The sequence below is a fragment of the Biomphalaria glabrata genome, chromosome 11 (genome assembly GCF_947242115.1).
Source record: "Biomphalaria glabrata chromosome 11, xgBioGlab47.1, whole genome shotgun sequence".
NCBI classification, from domain to species: Eukaryota; Metazoa; Mollusca; class Gastropoda; family Planorbidae; genus Biomphalaria; species Biomphalaria glabrata.
In genome coordinates, this window is record NC_074721.1 from 23,583,533 (window position 1) to 23,600,951 (window position 17,419).

General features: G+C 34.0%; 1 long non-coding RNA gene across 1 annotated transcript in view; it reads right to left on the reverse strand.

Annotated features, from left to right (window-relative positions):
- Positions 1 to 805: 805 nt before the first annotated feature.
- Positions 806 to 17,419, reverse strand: part of LOC129921807 (uncharacterized) — a 33,346-nt gene continuing 16,732 nt past the window's right edge. Inside the window, exon 2 of the long non-coding RNA XR_008773785.1 lies at positions 806 to 1,606. This is a non-coding gene — a long non-coding RNA (uncharacterized LOC129921807). The remainder of the gene's footprint in view (positions 1,607 to 17,419) is intronic.

The following is a 17,419-nucleotide window of genomic DNA, read 5'->3' on the forward strand; positions in this document are numbered from 1 at the left end:
AAAAGAAATTTCAATATCATTATTTTAAAATCTTAGCAATGAACATGTTCCCACTTCACACATACACACTTATTTCATTTTTCATTAATGTTCAATGTATTCTCCAATTAGGCCTACCATTAAGCTTCTTCCGGTGTCATTAAAAGTCATTTGCTATCTACAAGAAGCCAACACAAACACGTAGACTAGAAAATAAAGGTTTATTTAACATAAAATAATATTCTAAAATATAAAAGACAATATTTTTGCCTTCAATAAGTTAATTATGCATGGACTACGTTGTGTGAGAACTCAATAACATAAAGATTTTAGTTTTAGCAAGTTAATACTTAATAAGTACTTAATTTTCTGTTGCTGTTTTTTTTTAAATTCTGTCTCATTCAAATTAAGAAATAATGAAATTAAACAAATAAAAAAAAAAAAAGATAGAATTTGTAATAGTTTAGACCTGATCAAACAAGTATAATTAATAATGAAGATTTAGCTCAACTATCAGTGTCTATGAACACCTGGCGCTATGAAAATGTGTAGCGAAGTTACAATGATAAAGCCAAGTGCATGTTAATGGAAGAAAAGAAGACTGGAAACATCGATTGAGTTCACCTCCCTTGCAATGCCTGTAGCAGCGCCTTCCGTAACCTTCTCACATGACTTTGTGAATCGTTCATCTCTGAGTTGTCTAGTTCAGGACTCACTAAATCACTGGAAGACTCGGGCCAGACCAACTGCTCACTTTCTTGTCTGCTAATGGACTTGTCCTGTTGGTCAATAAGTACAAATGGTAAAGTATTAGTTGGTCTGACTGAGTGTGAGAAATCTTGACCTATTCTTAACAATTTAGGATAGTCCTGCCATGACTGTTCATCCATATCTGATTCATCTAACCAAGAAGTACTAGGCAGATCACCGTGAATTCTATAGTCTGGCCTTTCTTGAGTTTCTAGTATAAAATTCCCTGTGTGTCTTGGGCTGTGCAGAGGCTGAGATCGCTTTCCATTGAAGTGTACGGCGTTACATTTACATAGGATACCACCTTGGCCACGCAAACACCTCTGTGAGCAGTATTCCCGTACGTTGAATTCTGCTTTGGCATTTAATGTTAGACTCAACAAGGAAGTCAGAAAAAGCATATCTTTGAGCGCACCAACTTTAAACATGATTGCTTTCAAATCTACGCTACACTGTCAACAAGAACTGATAGTACTATAGACTGCACCGTTTAGCACCTAATCAATGTTTCTTTGTTCTACCGATGCAAGTTCCTGGTGCTAACTAAACTACTAAGCTAGGCTTTCGTTGAATTCAATGGTTGTAAGTCAATAACATGCGAGTGTTTACTTTAAATCTGTCAGCTGATTGTAGCTTACACAGGAAGCTAGCTTCAAAGTGGTCTACAAAGAGTTAATTCAATAGATTCTCTGGTTTATGTTGTAAACTGTATTTATATATTGATAGAATCATGCGTAGTGTTGTTCTTATCCTTCTCTTTAGTGGTACACTAAGTTCGTTTTCTTTGTTTTAAAACTGATGCTGTTTTTCGAAATAAGTGTCAGCAAAAAAGTTGTTTTTTTCTCATAGGTATACTATTACATTTGTAGAATGAGACCTGAAAATAAAACAAATTAAATTATAAATTACTTCGTGGCCACAAAAATACTGTATTTGTAGAGTTTGAAATTAGGTTACAGAACAGATTTAAAAGCAATTTTTCCCCTTAGTTTTAGTAAAAAACAAAATAGTGTTACATTTATTTTGTACATTAAAAATTGTACCCAGTATTCTACGAAACATTCATATCACAGTATAACTATTTGACACACAAACTTAGAGGCGTACTCAAACGTTGCGCTACTTTTTCCTCACTTCTAAAACTGCCCCCCAAACCTTCCCCGAAAAAAAATTCCTGACTACGCCCATGGTCCTCAATCCATACTAACTTAACTAATAGGATTAATTGATGATTTTTAAAAGGGATTAGAATTTAGATAAAAGTGAGCTAATAGATGAAATTTTATTAGATTTTGCTTATTATTTACTAAGTCAGGATTAAAGCCGCTTACTTTTGAGCGTTTTGTCTGTCAGGCTGTCTGTCACGTTTAGATCGCAAAAAAAAAAAAGACAAAAAGCTATTACAGTTCTGAGTTAACCACTAATTTTGCTTCCAAAACATCACAATAATTTTAAGTATTTGGATGTTTTTGTGAATAACAAATCAATGCAGACGAATGTTTGGTATTCATCTTAACTTATATTACATTTCATTTTCTTGCTTAAACGTTACAAAAACTCCTGATCAATAATAAATTGTTCCGGATTTTAAAAATAAATAACATATAAAAGTTAAATGAAAATCTCTATACTGACTTTTATTTCATTACATATAAAAATGTTCGGGAAAAAGTTTTATAAAAACAAGGTTACAAGGACAGTTTGTGTAGAAACACAAACTCAAAATCGGCTCCCGAAGTTGTCCACCCAGGCAAGATAAAAGGCAGGTCTCAATATTTTCAGAAAGATTATTAGAATGAAATTCTATCAAAGGCAAATGACTGAGAAGAATGGAGAAATAAGGTTGACATATCTGGTGTGGTGCCCCAACGTTTCAGCAGACCAAGGGATAGGTGAAAGTAAATGTAAGTCGGAAATAAACGTGGCCTAACTGATGCCTTATAATGATTATCTAATTGTTTTGTAACGGGTCAATCTTTTATTTTATTTTCATAGTCAATTCAAAGCCTCAAGAAAAAAAAAAACATTTTCGTAAAAAAAAATGATGTTTTAAATTATGTTCCATTTATATGCATACTAAATATATTTTCTCTCTTTAAAAGAAAGTAAATATTTTTCTAATGTAGTAAATAGTATGACAGAACTTACTTAACTTAGCAATACATTTGTTAAAAAAATTGTTTGATAAAAATCTAAAGCCGTTTGCATAAATGTGATTATAATAAGGTAAATAGTCAGTTTCAGTGTTTGTTATTATAAATAGTTGTAAAAATGGTGTATTTTTGTGAAAAAAATGCTTGTATAATTGATTTTAAAAATTACAATTTTTGCTTTCAGAAAAGAAAAAAGTAACCGTTGCATCAGAACTTTGAATGTCGGATTCTCAATGTGTTTTCTATTTTACGAGATCTAAACGGGACGGACGGATGGATGGACAGACACAAAACTAATAGCGTCTTTTCCCCTTTCAGGGGCCGCTAAAAATGACATCAGATGAATGTTTGAAATTGCATAATCGACTTGTATTAATATTCTTAGACAATACGTTGATCTCCTTTAATTATCGATATCAAGTTGTTCCGGATTTTCAACATAAAACAAATTTATGTCAAATGACTTATTTTACAAAAATACCGGTATCGACATTAGGTTGTTAAGAATTATAAAGTAATTTACTACAAACGATTGTTACAAATCACTCTTTAGACTAATTTTACATTAGATTTTCTTGCGAAGCAACACAAAAGACTTTATTGGTATTGTTCCGGAATTATTTTGAAAAAGAAATTGACCTATATTACTTTAATTTTCTTGCCAATCGTCGCCAAAATTTAATTAACAAAGAAAGATCGTTTCGATTTTGTTTCCATTTAACTGTTTAAAATCGCACTTTTTATATATGTAACAATTAAGTTTCTTACTAAAACGTCCTAAAAACTCCTTATCGAAAATCAGTTATTCCGGATTTTTATGAAAAACAATTTAACTATATATGGCAAAAGACAGGGATCAAGTGTGTCAGAGTCAAGTCACTTCACGTTACAAGTATGAATCGAAGTCGGAGTCAAGAACCAGTCTAGGTGAAGTCGGTCCGGAACAGAGAATCAAGTGCAAGTCTAGGAAGATTTGGAGAGTTGATACAGCGTTACAGAGTTAATACGTCGGAGTGTGAAACTTTTGTACAGTCTGTGTTACGTATTGGCTGTAATTTATTAAACATTAAACTATAACGTTATTCTGGAGCCCTGAGTTGTCAAGTTGTTTAAGTTGGTGGCGTCGTGTGGTGCAGTTTGCAGAGAGCCTGAATAGTGAAAAACGTTACAACTGGTGTTAGAAATGGGATAGGATCGGAACGGATCTACTATGGCTCGTCTGAAACTGCTGTATGAACCTTGAATTTAGAGAACTGAGGCGAGAACTGCACTAGCGAGGGCTGAAGACAGGCGGAAATAAGGAAACATTCAAATCACGCCTCCGGGAAGACATAGAGGTAGAAAAGGAAGAAAAGGAAGATATATATATATGCGTGTGTGTGTGTGTGTGTACATAACTATAACATTGGCGCAAAGCCAGAAGAAATCGTTCGTAAATGTCTGTTAACCACCATTAACTCTCTCGTGTATAAAAAACTTTGTTAGGAAAATTCGACCTTGTGATGTAGTAGAATTTTTTTTTCTTTGACGTCATAAGATTTGAATTTTTTTTAATGAAATGATATAAAAACTTGGTGCAAAAATGTCTAGTAACTGTTACGTGCCAGCATAGTGTAAATGTGGAGTGGTGTGAATGTGATGAAAGATAGAGGAGGATGAAAAATTGAGAAATGTTTAACGAAGTTGTAATTGACATAGTATTATTGGTTGAATCAAGATTAAAGTCCTCATAATATACTATATATATATATATATTTATATATATATATGAGTCTATTTGGTGTGTGAATAAAGAGTCTAATCTGCTCGTAACAAGTGGCACCCAACATAAAGGTAAAACCCACGTATTCCTCGGTACATGGTTGATCTGTCAAAAGACAGTCGAGACATCAAATTCTAGATCTAGTGACAATAGTGGTAATAATCAACGACGGACAAGGCTGAGCAAGCAGCACTGAAGGAAGAGGAAGAGTTAGATCTTGAAGAATCAGAGCTAAGGAAATATGTTCAAGAAAGGTTGATGGAGAGAGAGAGAGAGATTAGAAATGGAAAGAGGAAAAGAAAAGGAGAGATAGGCCATGGGAAAAAAAGAAAACGAAAAGATTGCAATTGAAAGGTAAAAGAGAGATAAACTAGTTGTCATTGAAAGAGAGATAAACTAGTTGTCATTGAAAGAGAGATAAACTAGTTGTCATTGAAAGAGAGATAAACTAGTTGTCATTGAAAGAGAGATAAACTAGTTGTCATTGAAAGAGAGATAAACTAGTTGTCATTGAAAGAGAGATAAACTAGTTGTCATTGAAAGAGAGATAAACTAGTTGTCATTGAAAGAGAGATAAACTAGTTGTCATTGAAAGAGAGATAAACTAGTTGTCATTGAAAGAGAGATAAACTAGTTGTCATTGAAAGAGAGATAAACTAGTTGTCATTGAAAGAGAGATAAACTAGTTGTCATTGAAAGAGAGATAAACTAGTTGTCATTGAAAGAGAGATATTGGCTTTCTAAAAGGAGACAGCGGAGAAAAAGTAAAAAACAGACCAAGAAAAAAAGAGTGATAAAAAAAGAGTGACTGATCACTTAAATCTCTGTTGGCGAACTTCAAAAGTCCCAGAGGACTGGCATAAGGGAGTGATTGTAAAGCTTCCAAAAAAGGGCAACTTGGCAGACTGCAACAATTGGAGGGGCATTACTCTCCTCTCTGTCCCGGGCAAAGTTTTCAGCACTGTTTTGTTGAGACGGCTTCAACAGTCTGTAGATGAAATGCTCAAAGAAGAACAAACAGGTTTCCGAAGAGGCAGATCATGTACAGAGCAGATTTTCGTTCTACTAAATATCATAGAACAAAGTCTTGAGTACCAACAACGGCTAACGATCAGTTTCGTGGACTTCAAAAAAGCGTTTGATAGTGTCCACCGAGAATCACTATGGAAAATAGTCAGAGAATACGGTATCCCAGAAAAATTCATCCAGATCCTACGACACCTTTACAGTCAGTCTAGTTGCTGCATTAAAACAGAAGAGGGAACAACATAGTTTTTTACATTCGAGACAGATGTGAGACAGGGGCGCATCTTATCTCCCTTCCTTTTCCTCCTAGCCATCGACTACATAATGAGGAGAGCAATGAACCAGGCTGCCTTTGGTATTCCATGGCATGAACAACTCCGATTGACGGACTTGGACTTTGCTGATGATATTGCACTACTCGGGGCTACAAATAAATGCATTCAAGAAATGACGGAGAACCTAGACAGAGGCACCCAAAATTGTCCTCCGATAAACTTGGATAAGACTAAAATAATGCGAGTGGGATATAAGGCAAAGGATGTCAAAGCTTGAAGAGCTGGACAAGTTCACGTACCTTGGCAGCATCACAACAAATGATGGAGGTGCTTACCATGATGTAGCGTGCCGAATAGGAAAGGCAGGGAGCATTTTCCAAAGGCTGCAGCCTATTTGGACTAGCCAAGCCATTGGACTCGAGACAAAAATACACCTTCTCAACACAATCGTCATTCCAACTGCTACATATGCATGTGAAACGTGGAAGTCATCTGTCAAAATTGAGAAAAGACTAAATGTGGCTCAACAGAGATGGCTGAGACGGATTTTGGGAGTCAGTTACACAGACCAGGTCTCAAACAAGGAAATCCTATGCCGAACTGGGAGTCGAACACTTAGTGAGGTTGTGTCTGAGAGTCGCCTGAGGTTTGCGGGACATTTTCTACGTCAAAATAAATTACGCACACCAAGAGTTGCGATAACATGGAAGCCAAAACGAGGAAAGCGCAAACAGGGACGTCCTCATATTACTTGGCGACACACCTTCATGGAGGACCTCAGAACAGTGAACACCAGGTGGGAGGAGGCTTCAGACATTGCTAGTGACAAATCTTTATGGAGACAGCTTGCCGCCCAATGCGCCGAACGGCACGGGAGGACCTAAGTCTAAGTAAGTAAGACACTACAGGGAATAAACTGGCAAAATATAAAGGTGTGATATTCAAAGAAGACAAAATGGACATTGACATTTTTCTGAAGAAGTTCGAAGTCGAAATGAGAGAACTGGAATACACTGAAGAAAAATGGACACTCTTGCTGTTTAAATCCTTACAGCCGATGTCCCTTCAAAAATATGTATGAACCAGGGTAACTACAATGTTGTGAAAGAGCAACTGCTTCGAACTTTCGGGAAAACAGATGCTTTCTATCGCTGACAGTTTGTCAATAGCGAGATAGAACCAGAGGGTGACCCGCAGACATTCCTGGACAGAATGAGCAACCATTTCGATAACTGGATAGAAACCGCTGAGGTAGAAAAGACCTTTGACAGTCTTAAGAAAGACATTTCTCATGTTGGACAAAGTAATTTACGAGTGTCAGGAGGAGTTAAAAATATTTCTGTTAGAGAGGAAACCGAAATCCATAGAAAATATAGTAAGACTGAAAAAGGTTTATAGTTATAAAGTGGAACATCCGGAGAAGAAATTATCTAGAGGCAGTGATATAGAAGAAATAGTTGCCTTTAACAGAACAAGTGAGACACAGAATAACTTTCACAGAACAAGGGAGACACAGGATAGGCATATTGACATTTGATATTTTTCCAAAACGGCAAAAATTCGTGTTATCGATTATATGTTGTTTTTGGTGTTGTTTTAGTTTTGCGTACAAAATATATTTATTCAAGACGAGTGTTAATAATAATCGTATGTGACATATTTGCATTTAATTTTCTTACCGAGATGTCTAAAAATCACATTATTGAAAATAGTTTTTTTTTTATTTCTTTTATTTTGCAATTTAGAATATTAGAAGGGTTTAATGATTGTTTCAAATCCTTTATTTTACATATTTACATTTCATTTTCTTTTTGCGAAAACGTTAAACAAATTTATTATTGATTGTTATGGATTTAAAAAAAACAAAACATATTGACGACGAATTGCTTTTAACGCGCATCCATAAGTCTAACTCAAAGACGTGTAAGAGGCTCAGTATTGACGCTATGGAGTTATCTGATTCTGATTTCAATCTACCTTCTTTTGTTTTACATGTTTCGGGGAGCCGCCTCTGAGTTTGCATGATAACACACATTCTCTTTGTAATTTTTTTTTATTCAAAGTACGGTCTGATACCGACACCAACAAATCATTTTCATCCACTCGACAATCATTGTTCTCTAATGATGCAAGTAACATTAGCTAACTCCTACAGAGACTTGAATGTGTTAATAAAAAACTAACTTTTATGTGGCAATTATTGATGTTTAGATAAGAAATTGATTTTATATGTTGAATAGCGAGTATTTTAAGAAACTCTAATTCTCTTTTTTTCTAAGATAAAGAATTGGCATCAACTTAGTAAATTTTTTTTTATTGAGGCAGTACTACCACTTTAGTACCCGCCGCAATCAAATGTACTTTTTAATAGGGATTTTAATTATTGTATCTTTATCACCTCAGCATTGAATTTCAATACGAAGATTTTGTGAATTGGTTTGTGTTATTCCCACAAACTGACTACTTGGTGACGGGGCTACTTTGTTGTATTCATACATCAAGAATCGGATTCTCATTTTAGTTGCTATTCATGTGCACGAATACGTTTAATCAAGAGAATACCGAATTTTGATTATTAAATATCCATTAAATTGCGTCCCCCATAAACATAATAGTTCCTGACTCTTTATATATTCTTATTTTATCTTATATAATACAGACGTTACTTCAAAAAAAGAAAATGATTACATCCAACGCGTCATGAATCTAGTCATGCATGTTAATCTGCCAAGTCACTGGTTTTCCTAACTAGCTCAGGCAATCCATTCCATGCTCTAATAGCACTAGGGAAGAAGGAGCATTTGTACAAATGGGTCCAAGCATATGGAACGAGGAATGTGCCTATTGAAAAGGCATCAGACGTCTAAAGAGAAGTGTTAAACTGTAGACAGAAGTGCTGCCGTTGGAAGCATCTAACGACCTGCTGATTCTAAAAGGATATCGTCGTTTAACAGTTCACAATAAAAACACGTGGGTGGAAGCAACCAATCCAAATCGTTGATTTTGTATTTAAACATCGACATCCAAACGGATTTTATTAGGAAAATGAATAGTGATAATTTTTTAACTAACCTTTGAATTATGAAAATTGTATATGAAAGAGTCATTTATAACATTTGAAGAAACATAAATGCAACTTATGAAATGAAAATTAATAAACAAATAGATTAGTTTATTTAATCCAGACATTACATGAATTCGGACACTCGCTGTTTTTTGTGGTCATTAAATCTTTATTTTGATATTTAATATGAAACTAGCGTGCTGTATAATGTGCTTGTCGATTTTCCAATTATTCTGACCCAATTTCCTTCCGTTTACCTATCTTTTTATGTAAGAAAAAAGAATTTCAAATTTGTAAGTCAGGTAGTTGTTTTTTCCTATTTTACCAGGATGACTTTACCTCTTCCTAGGGTTAAGAGTATATTTTTTGATTGGTTAAGTCTATGCTAATGAGCCCGGCAATATTTATTCTGTTTTTTGTAGCTGATTTATTTGATTCCATACAAAAAAAAATTAATAGGGTGTCCGAATTAAATTACCATTTATTTCAGACAGCCAGTTCTGGAAATCAGTGTTAATGATCTTATATTATTTTTTGTTGTTGTTTTTTTATCTATATTATAAAGTAGAATGTGAGGGGTATGTATGTATGTATGTATGTATGTATGTTACTTATAGACATCAAAACCGTTTGACCAATCTTGATAAAACTAGGCAGGAATGTTCCTTGGGTACCAACTTAGACCTTAGTGAATGTATTGTAGCCCTAAAACAAATGTATTTTATGGATCTAGGCCATGTCTACAATGTTGACATGAGAAAAAATAGAAAGGATTTAGACCTAGATCTAATTTTAAGAAATACACTTTGCGCAGATAGTTTTTTACTTTGACACATGAAAAGACAAAAGAAGATCCATTGATTTCATTATATAATAAAATTAACCTTCAATTTTGTGTTTCAAAAGCATTTTTTACATTAATTAGTTCCTTATATCTGTGATTACAGATTTCCTGACGAACATTCTTTCATTAGACAATTCAGTAATGAATCGCGTACTAAATATTAATTCGTTTAATTGTTTACTTTATAATCCCATCCCTAGATCTAAAACTCTAATTCAACTCTAAGATGATAAAACTTCTCTTCGCACAGATAGTTTTATACTTTAACACATAAACATATTAATTAAAGTCCATTCATTTCATATTTTGATCAAATAAACATTCAAATTTGGTTTTCTAAAGCTACATTCATCTACGAAAGCTGCGAAGCCGAGTTAAAGGCCTAGATCTATATTCATTCATGAATCGCGTACTAAAAATTATTTCGTTTTATTGTTACTTTATAATCCCATCCCTAGATCTAAAACTCTAATCCAACTATTTTAACGTATAAATATATTAATTAAAGTCCATTCATTTCATATTTTGATCAAATAAACATTCAAATTTGGTTTTCTAAATCTACATTCGTTTACGAAAACTGCGAAGCCGAGGTGAGATAGGCCTAGATCTATATTCATTCATGAATCGCGTACTAAAAATTATTTCGTTTAATTGTTCACTTTATAATCCCATTCATTTAACAAAGCTATCGCTCTTTTCGTTTTTAATAGATAAGAATGTATCGACTTCGGGTAAACCATTTTCGCAAAACTAATTTTATTTTCGTAGCGAAAGAGAAATAACGTGAAAGGATCATTAGCTACGTTTAACATACATCTAAATCCAATCCACTAGATTATTCAAAAGCAAATGTTTTAATTTTTAAAAAAAAATGGATTTTCCCCTATTAGCTATTTTGATCTGATAGCTTCATTCACACTATTTTTACATTGACACATTCGCTTTACTTATTACATTATTATTTCGTTTAATTGTTTACAAACACTCTCAGTGACTATATCGACAGTAATGCGCAAATAAAGACCCGCGGGTCGCGGGTAACATATGTCTAGTAGAGAATAAATGGGCAAATGTTTCAGTGAGCTTGGTACATTCAATGAAGTTAAATGCCTAGATCTAGAATCTAGACCTACTAGATAGATCTAGATTTATATAGAGAGAATATAGAGGGTTTAGGCAAGAATGGCTATCCAAACCTGTACTATACTACAAAAGATCATCTGTATTAGAAATGTATTAAAATAACAAACAAAAAACACAAACATTCAACACACATCGTATCATGCAAACATAAAATAAGTCTAAAAGTCTGTGTAGAAGTCACTACCCCAGTCACCTAATGTGGTAGAATAAATTTGTGCATATTTTTATTTAGTGTGTTCGTTTTTATGCATATTCTGAAACATCTTAATGATTTCATGTGAGGGGCTATGCCTGGGGATCTTAAAATTTAGTTAATGTTCATATAGATTTAAAATCTGAGTTTATTGATGCCTAAATATAGAGACTGTCTGAAATAAATTATGGTGTCCGGAATCAAAATAATGTGGGTCAAATTTGTCTGAATTAAATGAAAAAACATGGCCTCTTTGACCTTAAATATAATGACAAATATAGGTTAGGGGTACAAATATAAGTAGTCATCCTTATTCTCCTTAAACTAAAGAAGATTTTGATACTTCATTTTCATTTCTATGTCGAACAATTATCAAATAATGCGCTGTCAAATTCAAACTTTAAAATTTTGGTCTATAGCTGTCCTAATAGCATAAACTACTCTATAAGGTGTTTTCCTGACTTTCGCTGTTGATACGTTCCACGACGCACGCGAAGGTCAGATTTTCGCGGTATTTAATTTTATATGCATACACTATTTTCGAATAAGAACAGTATCACAGGACATCCCCAAACACTGTAAACCTTTAGATAACCATTTCCCATTACATGCTGTTCCTTTAAAAAGTTATTTATAAAGGTGTCATACAGCACTGTTATGTCGCATTACAGTATAAAAAGAATTAGTACGTATACAATAAATATACTGTAAAATATAGTGTTACTTTAGTTATGGAAAACAATGGTTGAAGGTGTATGACAAGGATCCCTTTTTGGTACCTAGCCTGTAGTGAACCAGTTGAGCTTTGTACAGCCGGTCAATCAGCTTCCAGAAAGTTTGGTGATGACGTATTATGTTGTTTTATTTCCCAATAGGCTACTGTGCATAGACATCGTGCGGTCGTAGGAAAACCCGTGTCACTGTCACCGTGTTAAAAAAACAAGGTTACAAAGACAGTTTGTGTGGAAACACAAATTCAAAATCGGTCCCCGAAGTGGTCCACCCAGGCAGGCTTCAATATTTTCAGAAAGAACCCCCGAATGAAATTATATCAAAGACAAATGACAGATAAGAATGGAAAAAGAAGGTTGATAGATCTTGTGTAGTGCCCCAACGGTCCAGCCGATCAAAGGATAGGTGAAAGTGAATGTAAAGTGAGATGTGAACCTGGCCTAACTAGTTCCCCTTTCAGACCTTGTGGTCTGAACTTACAGAACTTACATAACTTAACAATACAAATATAAAAACAAAAATTTTTGACAAAAAATCTACAACTGTTTGCATAAATGTGTTAAAAATATGGTGTACAGTCTAATAAAGAGCCTCTTGTGTTTGAGTGTTTAATAGTTAATAGTTGTAAAAGTGGTGTATTTTTATGAAAAATCTGCTGGCATAAGAGATTTAAAAAATTAGATTTTTGGCTAGCAGAAAAAAAAAGTAGCCGTTGCATCAGAACTTTGAATGGTCTAAAACATTTTGATGTCGGATTTTCACTATCATTTATAGTTTACGAGATCTAAACGGGACGGACGGAGAGACGGACAGACATTTCACACAAAACTAATAGCGTCTTTTCCCCTTTCGCGGGCCGCTAAAAAACGCGGGAGTATTTGTTTTTAATTATTTTTTTTTTGAAAACCCGCAAAAGTTGAGTCTGCGAAAGTGTAAGGACCACTGTAGCTCTTATAGCACACTTTGTTCTTATAGAACGTCCAATTGGCTTCAATTTGCAGAGTGAGAGAGGAGACATAATATTAGTAGTGCGCGATTGTTTTCCTTTTTATTTGCCTCTGTTAATGCAGAGCAATTACAGTATATAAAGTACTTACGTAATATAGCCACATAATGTTCTATATTTTGTAGTAAAATTAAGGCCCACAGCTTAGAGTCGGACATACTGTATTGTTATTGTTACAGCGGTAGGGACGGATGAGACCGTTACATTGCATCTTTTGTGTAAAAATATTGTACTATTATTGGCTTGGAAGAAAGTCTTTACAGTGTAACTTTTCAAATGGTTACGTTCAGATATTTAATAATGCGATTAGTATATTCATTACGACTTTAGTACGAAACATTAACTGACGCAAATCTCTACGTTATATGGTAAAACAGGCACTTTGTGACAACGTAAAATGGCGCATTTTTTTAAATAGACTTAAATCATTGCATTCGTTCTCTTAAGAAACGTTTTCGCCGACCTCCTTGCCTTTGGCATATGTTCTTCCCCCTGTCTAACTCTCGAACTCCTAGAAGCCCATACCGGCTTTTGCAATCCATCCATCCCAGTGGCGCAAAAAAGCGCATGGAGGGATATGGTCTGCTTCAACACATCCCTCTATTCAGATCTCTCCTGGGCCTTCCGTCTCCACGACCTAACCCCAAGCTTTTTACCGAGGCTTATAGTTAAATCAAAAGAGGCTGCAGCGTACGCAAACTTGTTGACCGCGAGCTAGATATTATGTTCAGTGTGAGCAAGTAAGGCGTGGAGAAGCTGTGTTTCCTATGTTTTGGTACGAGACAGTAGTCTTCGAAGCATGAACACATGGTAATAATTCACCAGCAAAATAATAATAATAATAAAAATAATAATAACCATTATCGACATCGCCGTACCACTGTCTCATAATTTAAGAAAAACTGAGATAGAAAAACAAAGAAAATATGGGAACCTAGTCTTGGAGATTAAGCGTCTATGGAAATAGTCCAAAGTAACAATATACCCCATTGTTATATCGACCGAGCGGATACTAACAACTGAATAAACAGACACCTTCAAGGCCCTTAACATTCCTAGGAACATCCTCGTAGCCTGTCAGAGGGCGGTACTGACGCTCTAATATGTGTATCCTACTGCCTTTGTAAAGAGGGACTTCTTATGGTCCGACAGTTACGCTGGGCAGGGCACTTATCCTGTATGGGAGACGAACGTACGGCAAAGGCAGTCTTTTTTGGTGAGCTAAAAAGAGGTCGATATAACAGAGGTGCCCCACGGAAAAGCCTAAAGACCAGCTTAGGCGCTAACATAGATCTAATTCCTCTAATAGATAATTGATCTAAATAATCTAACTACACTTTGCACAAATAGTTTTTTGCTTTGACACATTAAAATATAAAATATAGTCTATTGATTTCATTATTTAATAAAATTAAACTTCAAATTTGTGTTTCAAAAGCATTTTTACTTAAATTCGTTCCTTGTATCTGCGAATTTAGAATTCCTGACGAACATTCTTTCAATAGACAAGACCGAAATGTTACACATCTCTCTATTCCTAGGTCTAAAACTCTAATTCAACTCTAGGGTAATAGAACTTCTCTTCGCAAAGATAGTTTTATCATTTAACACATAAACATACTAATTATAGTCCATTCTTTTCATATTTTAATTAAATTAACATTCAAATTTGTTAAACAAATGCATTTTTTATACATTCATTTGCTATATGCTGCGAAGCCATGCTTACATACATTTACGTAGTACCATTCATGAGTCGCGTTCATCTAACAAAAAAGGTCATGCATGCGCAGAGCGAAGCCTCCACACACGTGCAGAACGAACTCTATCCAAGCCAATATTAAACTCTAGATTAGTCTAGAGATAGATCTATCTCTGACTCAAGGTCTAATTCAAAGATGATAGATCTACTTTATACTTTAAAACATGAACATACAAAATAAAGTCTGTTCATTTCATATTTTAATCCAATATATGTAGGCCTACAAGCAAAAGTTTTTATTTGAAAAAATGGATCTAGGCATTTTTAGGTCGATTAGCTATACTATTTTTACATTCAGGCATTCGCTTTACTGAAGACATTATTATTCCGTTTAATTGTTTACAAAACACTCTCAGTGACTATACCGACAGTAATACGCAAATTAAGACCCGCGGGCCACGGGTAACATATGGGTAGTATCTATCTATCTATCTATCTATCTATCTATCTATCTATCTATCTATCTATCTATCTATCTATCTATCTATCTATCTCTCTCTCTCTCTCTCTCTCTCTCTATATATATATATATATATATATATATTTTATATATATATATATATATATATATATATATATATATATATATATATATATAGAGAGAGAGAGAGAGAGAGAGAGAGAGAGAGAGAGAAAGAGAGAGATAAAGATAGATAGATAGATAGATAGATAGATAGATAGATAGATAGATAGATAGATAGATAGATAGATAGATGGGTAGATAGAGATAGAGAGAGAGACAGAGGGAGAGAGAGAGATCTTATATAATACAGATGATACATCAAAAAAGATGATTACGTCCTACGCGTCATGCATCTAGTCATGCATATTAACCAAAGACCTAAATTCTGCCAAGTCACTGGTTTTCCTTGATAGCTTAGGCAACCCATTCCATGCCGTAATAGCGCTAGGGGAATAGGGAGCATTTGTACAAATTTGTCCTAGCATATGAAACTAGGTATGTGTCTTCATCTTTGTATCTTTCTGAGTATTTTATTAAATTTTGTTTTTATATTTGACGCTTATGGTTTAGTGTTTTATGTATACTTGCTACTTTGCTTTTAAGTCTTCTATCCTGAAGGCTTTCTAAATTTAGTGATTTTACTTTAGTCAAATGTGAATATTAGTTTGTTATGAATCTCACTGCTCTATTTTGTGTCTGTTCCAGTTTCTTAATGTTTCTTGAGTTGAGGGGTCCCAAACAAAGGATGCATATTCTATTATTGGCCTAACCAAGGTTTAAAAACATTTTAGTTTTATCTCCTTTTTTTATTTATAGAAATTTCTTTCAATACACCTTAATGTTTTATTTGATTTTTTTGATAGTTTCATCAATTTTGGGATTCCATTACAGTTTTTTATTTACTATCACACCTAGGAATTTTGCATTTTTAGTCTGTGTTACTGGTTTACCTTGAATGAGATAAGTGGAAATAATTTGTTTTTGGTGATTTTTTTTTGTTTCTCTTAATAACTGACATTTTTCTGGGTGGAAAGACATGAACCAATTTGATTCTCATTTCTATAATTCATCTAATTCTCTTTGTAAAATGTCTGTATCTTGTGTTATTTTTATTGTTCTATATATTATGCAATCGTCTGCAAATAATCTTACTTTTGTTCCTGAACTAATGCAATTTGGTATCATTTATGTAAATTACAAATAGTAGTAGACCTAAGACTGTTCCTTGAGGTACACTTGAGTTTACTGTTATTGGTGTTGATTTAGAGCCATTTATTATTAGTTTTTTCTCTCACTATATCTGAAAATCTTTAATCCACTGATGCAATGGACTATCACTACCAAAATATTTTATTTTGTTAAGCAAACTATATTGGTAAACTTTGTGTGCAACTACCGTCGCTACGGCATTTAATTATAAATAATCCGTAATATATGAACTAAACGTTGTACGTTTTAAAAAAGGTTAAATAAGGCATCCATACATTTTCATCTTAATACGTAAACTTTGTTTAGAAATCCATAACTAATTGGACATTATTAACCTTGGATGAACTCCAAATTGTTGCAGGGGAAGAAAGCAGTACAGCTCTGGTAAGAAACTCTTGTTGAACGTAGTACCTCGTAGGACCCAAGAGACACTTCAGTTGTCTCCCCGCAGCTCTTGGACACTCTTGTAATTTATGCACCTCTGTTTCCTCTGCCTACCCCATTAGTTTAAGCAGGAATAAACAGTATGTCATTTGTAACGAAAATAATATTTACAATGCTTCCAACCTTATCTGCTATCTTTGAGGAAACTTACTTTGAACCTGGCGAACAGATAAAATAATTTCCGTGAAAGAACACCTACGCATGTATGTGAACAACATTTCTTGCTACTTTCCAAATCTACTTCACATCCCATGTACACTTGCCAGAAATTCAATGAAAGTCAAAGTTAAAGATTTTTAGGAGACAGAAAGGTTTAACAGTGAAACATTTCTCTTTAATTACACAATTCTGGATCAGACACTTGCAGTCATGTTCACATTAGTCTGTGTTGTACCTTCTTCTTCCATTGCAATATTTATTTCTCAAAACAGCCTGTTATTTATCAAGTTTAGATAAAGAAAATATAAATGTAAAGAAGTGCACGTTATAAAGAAATTATTTCATTTATTTGTAATTGGATAATAAGGAGAAATATATGTTTCAAGAATATAATGACATATGGTGCCGTGATTCAACATTAAGCTTTAGCAATGCAAATCAGATATTTACAT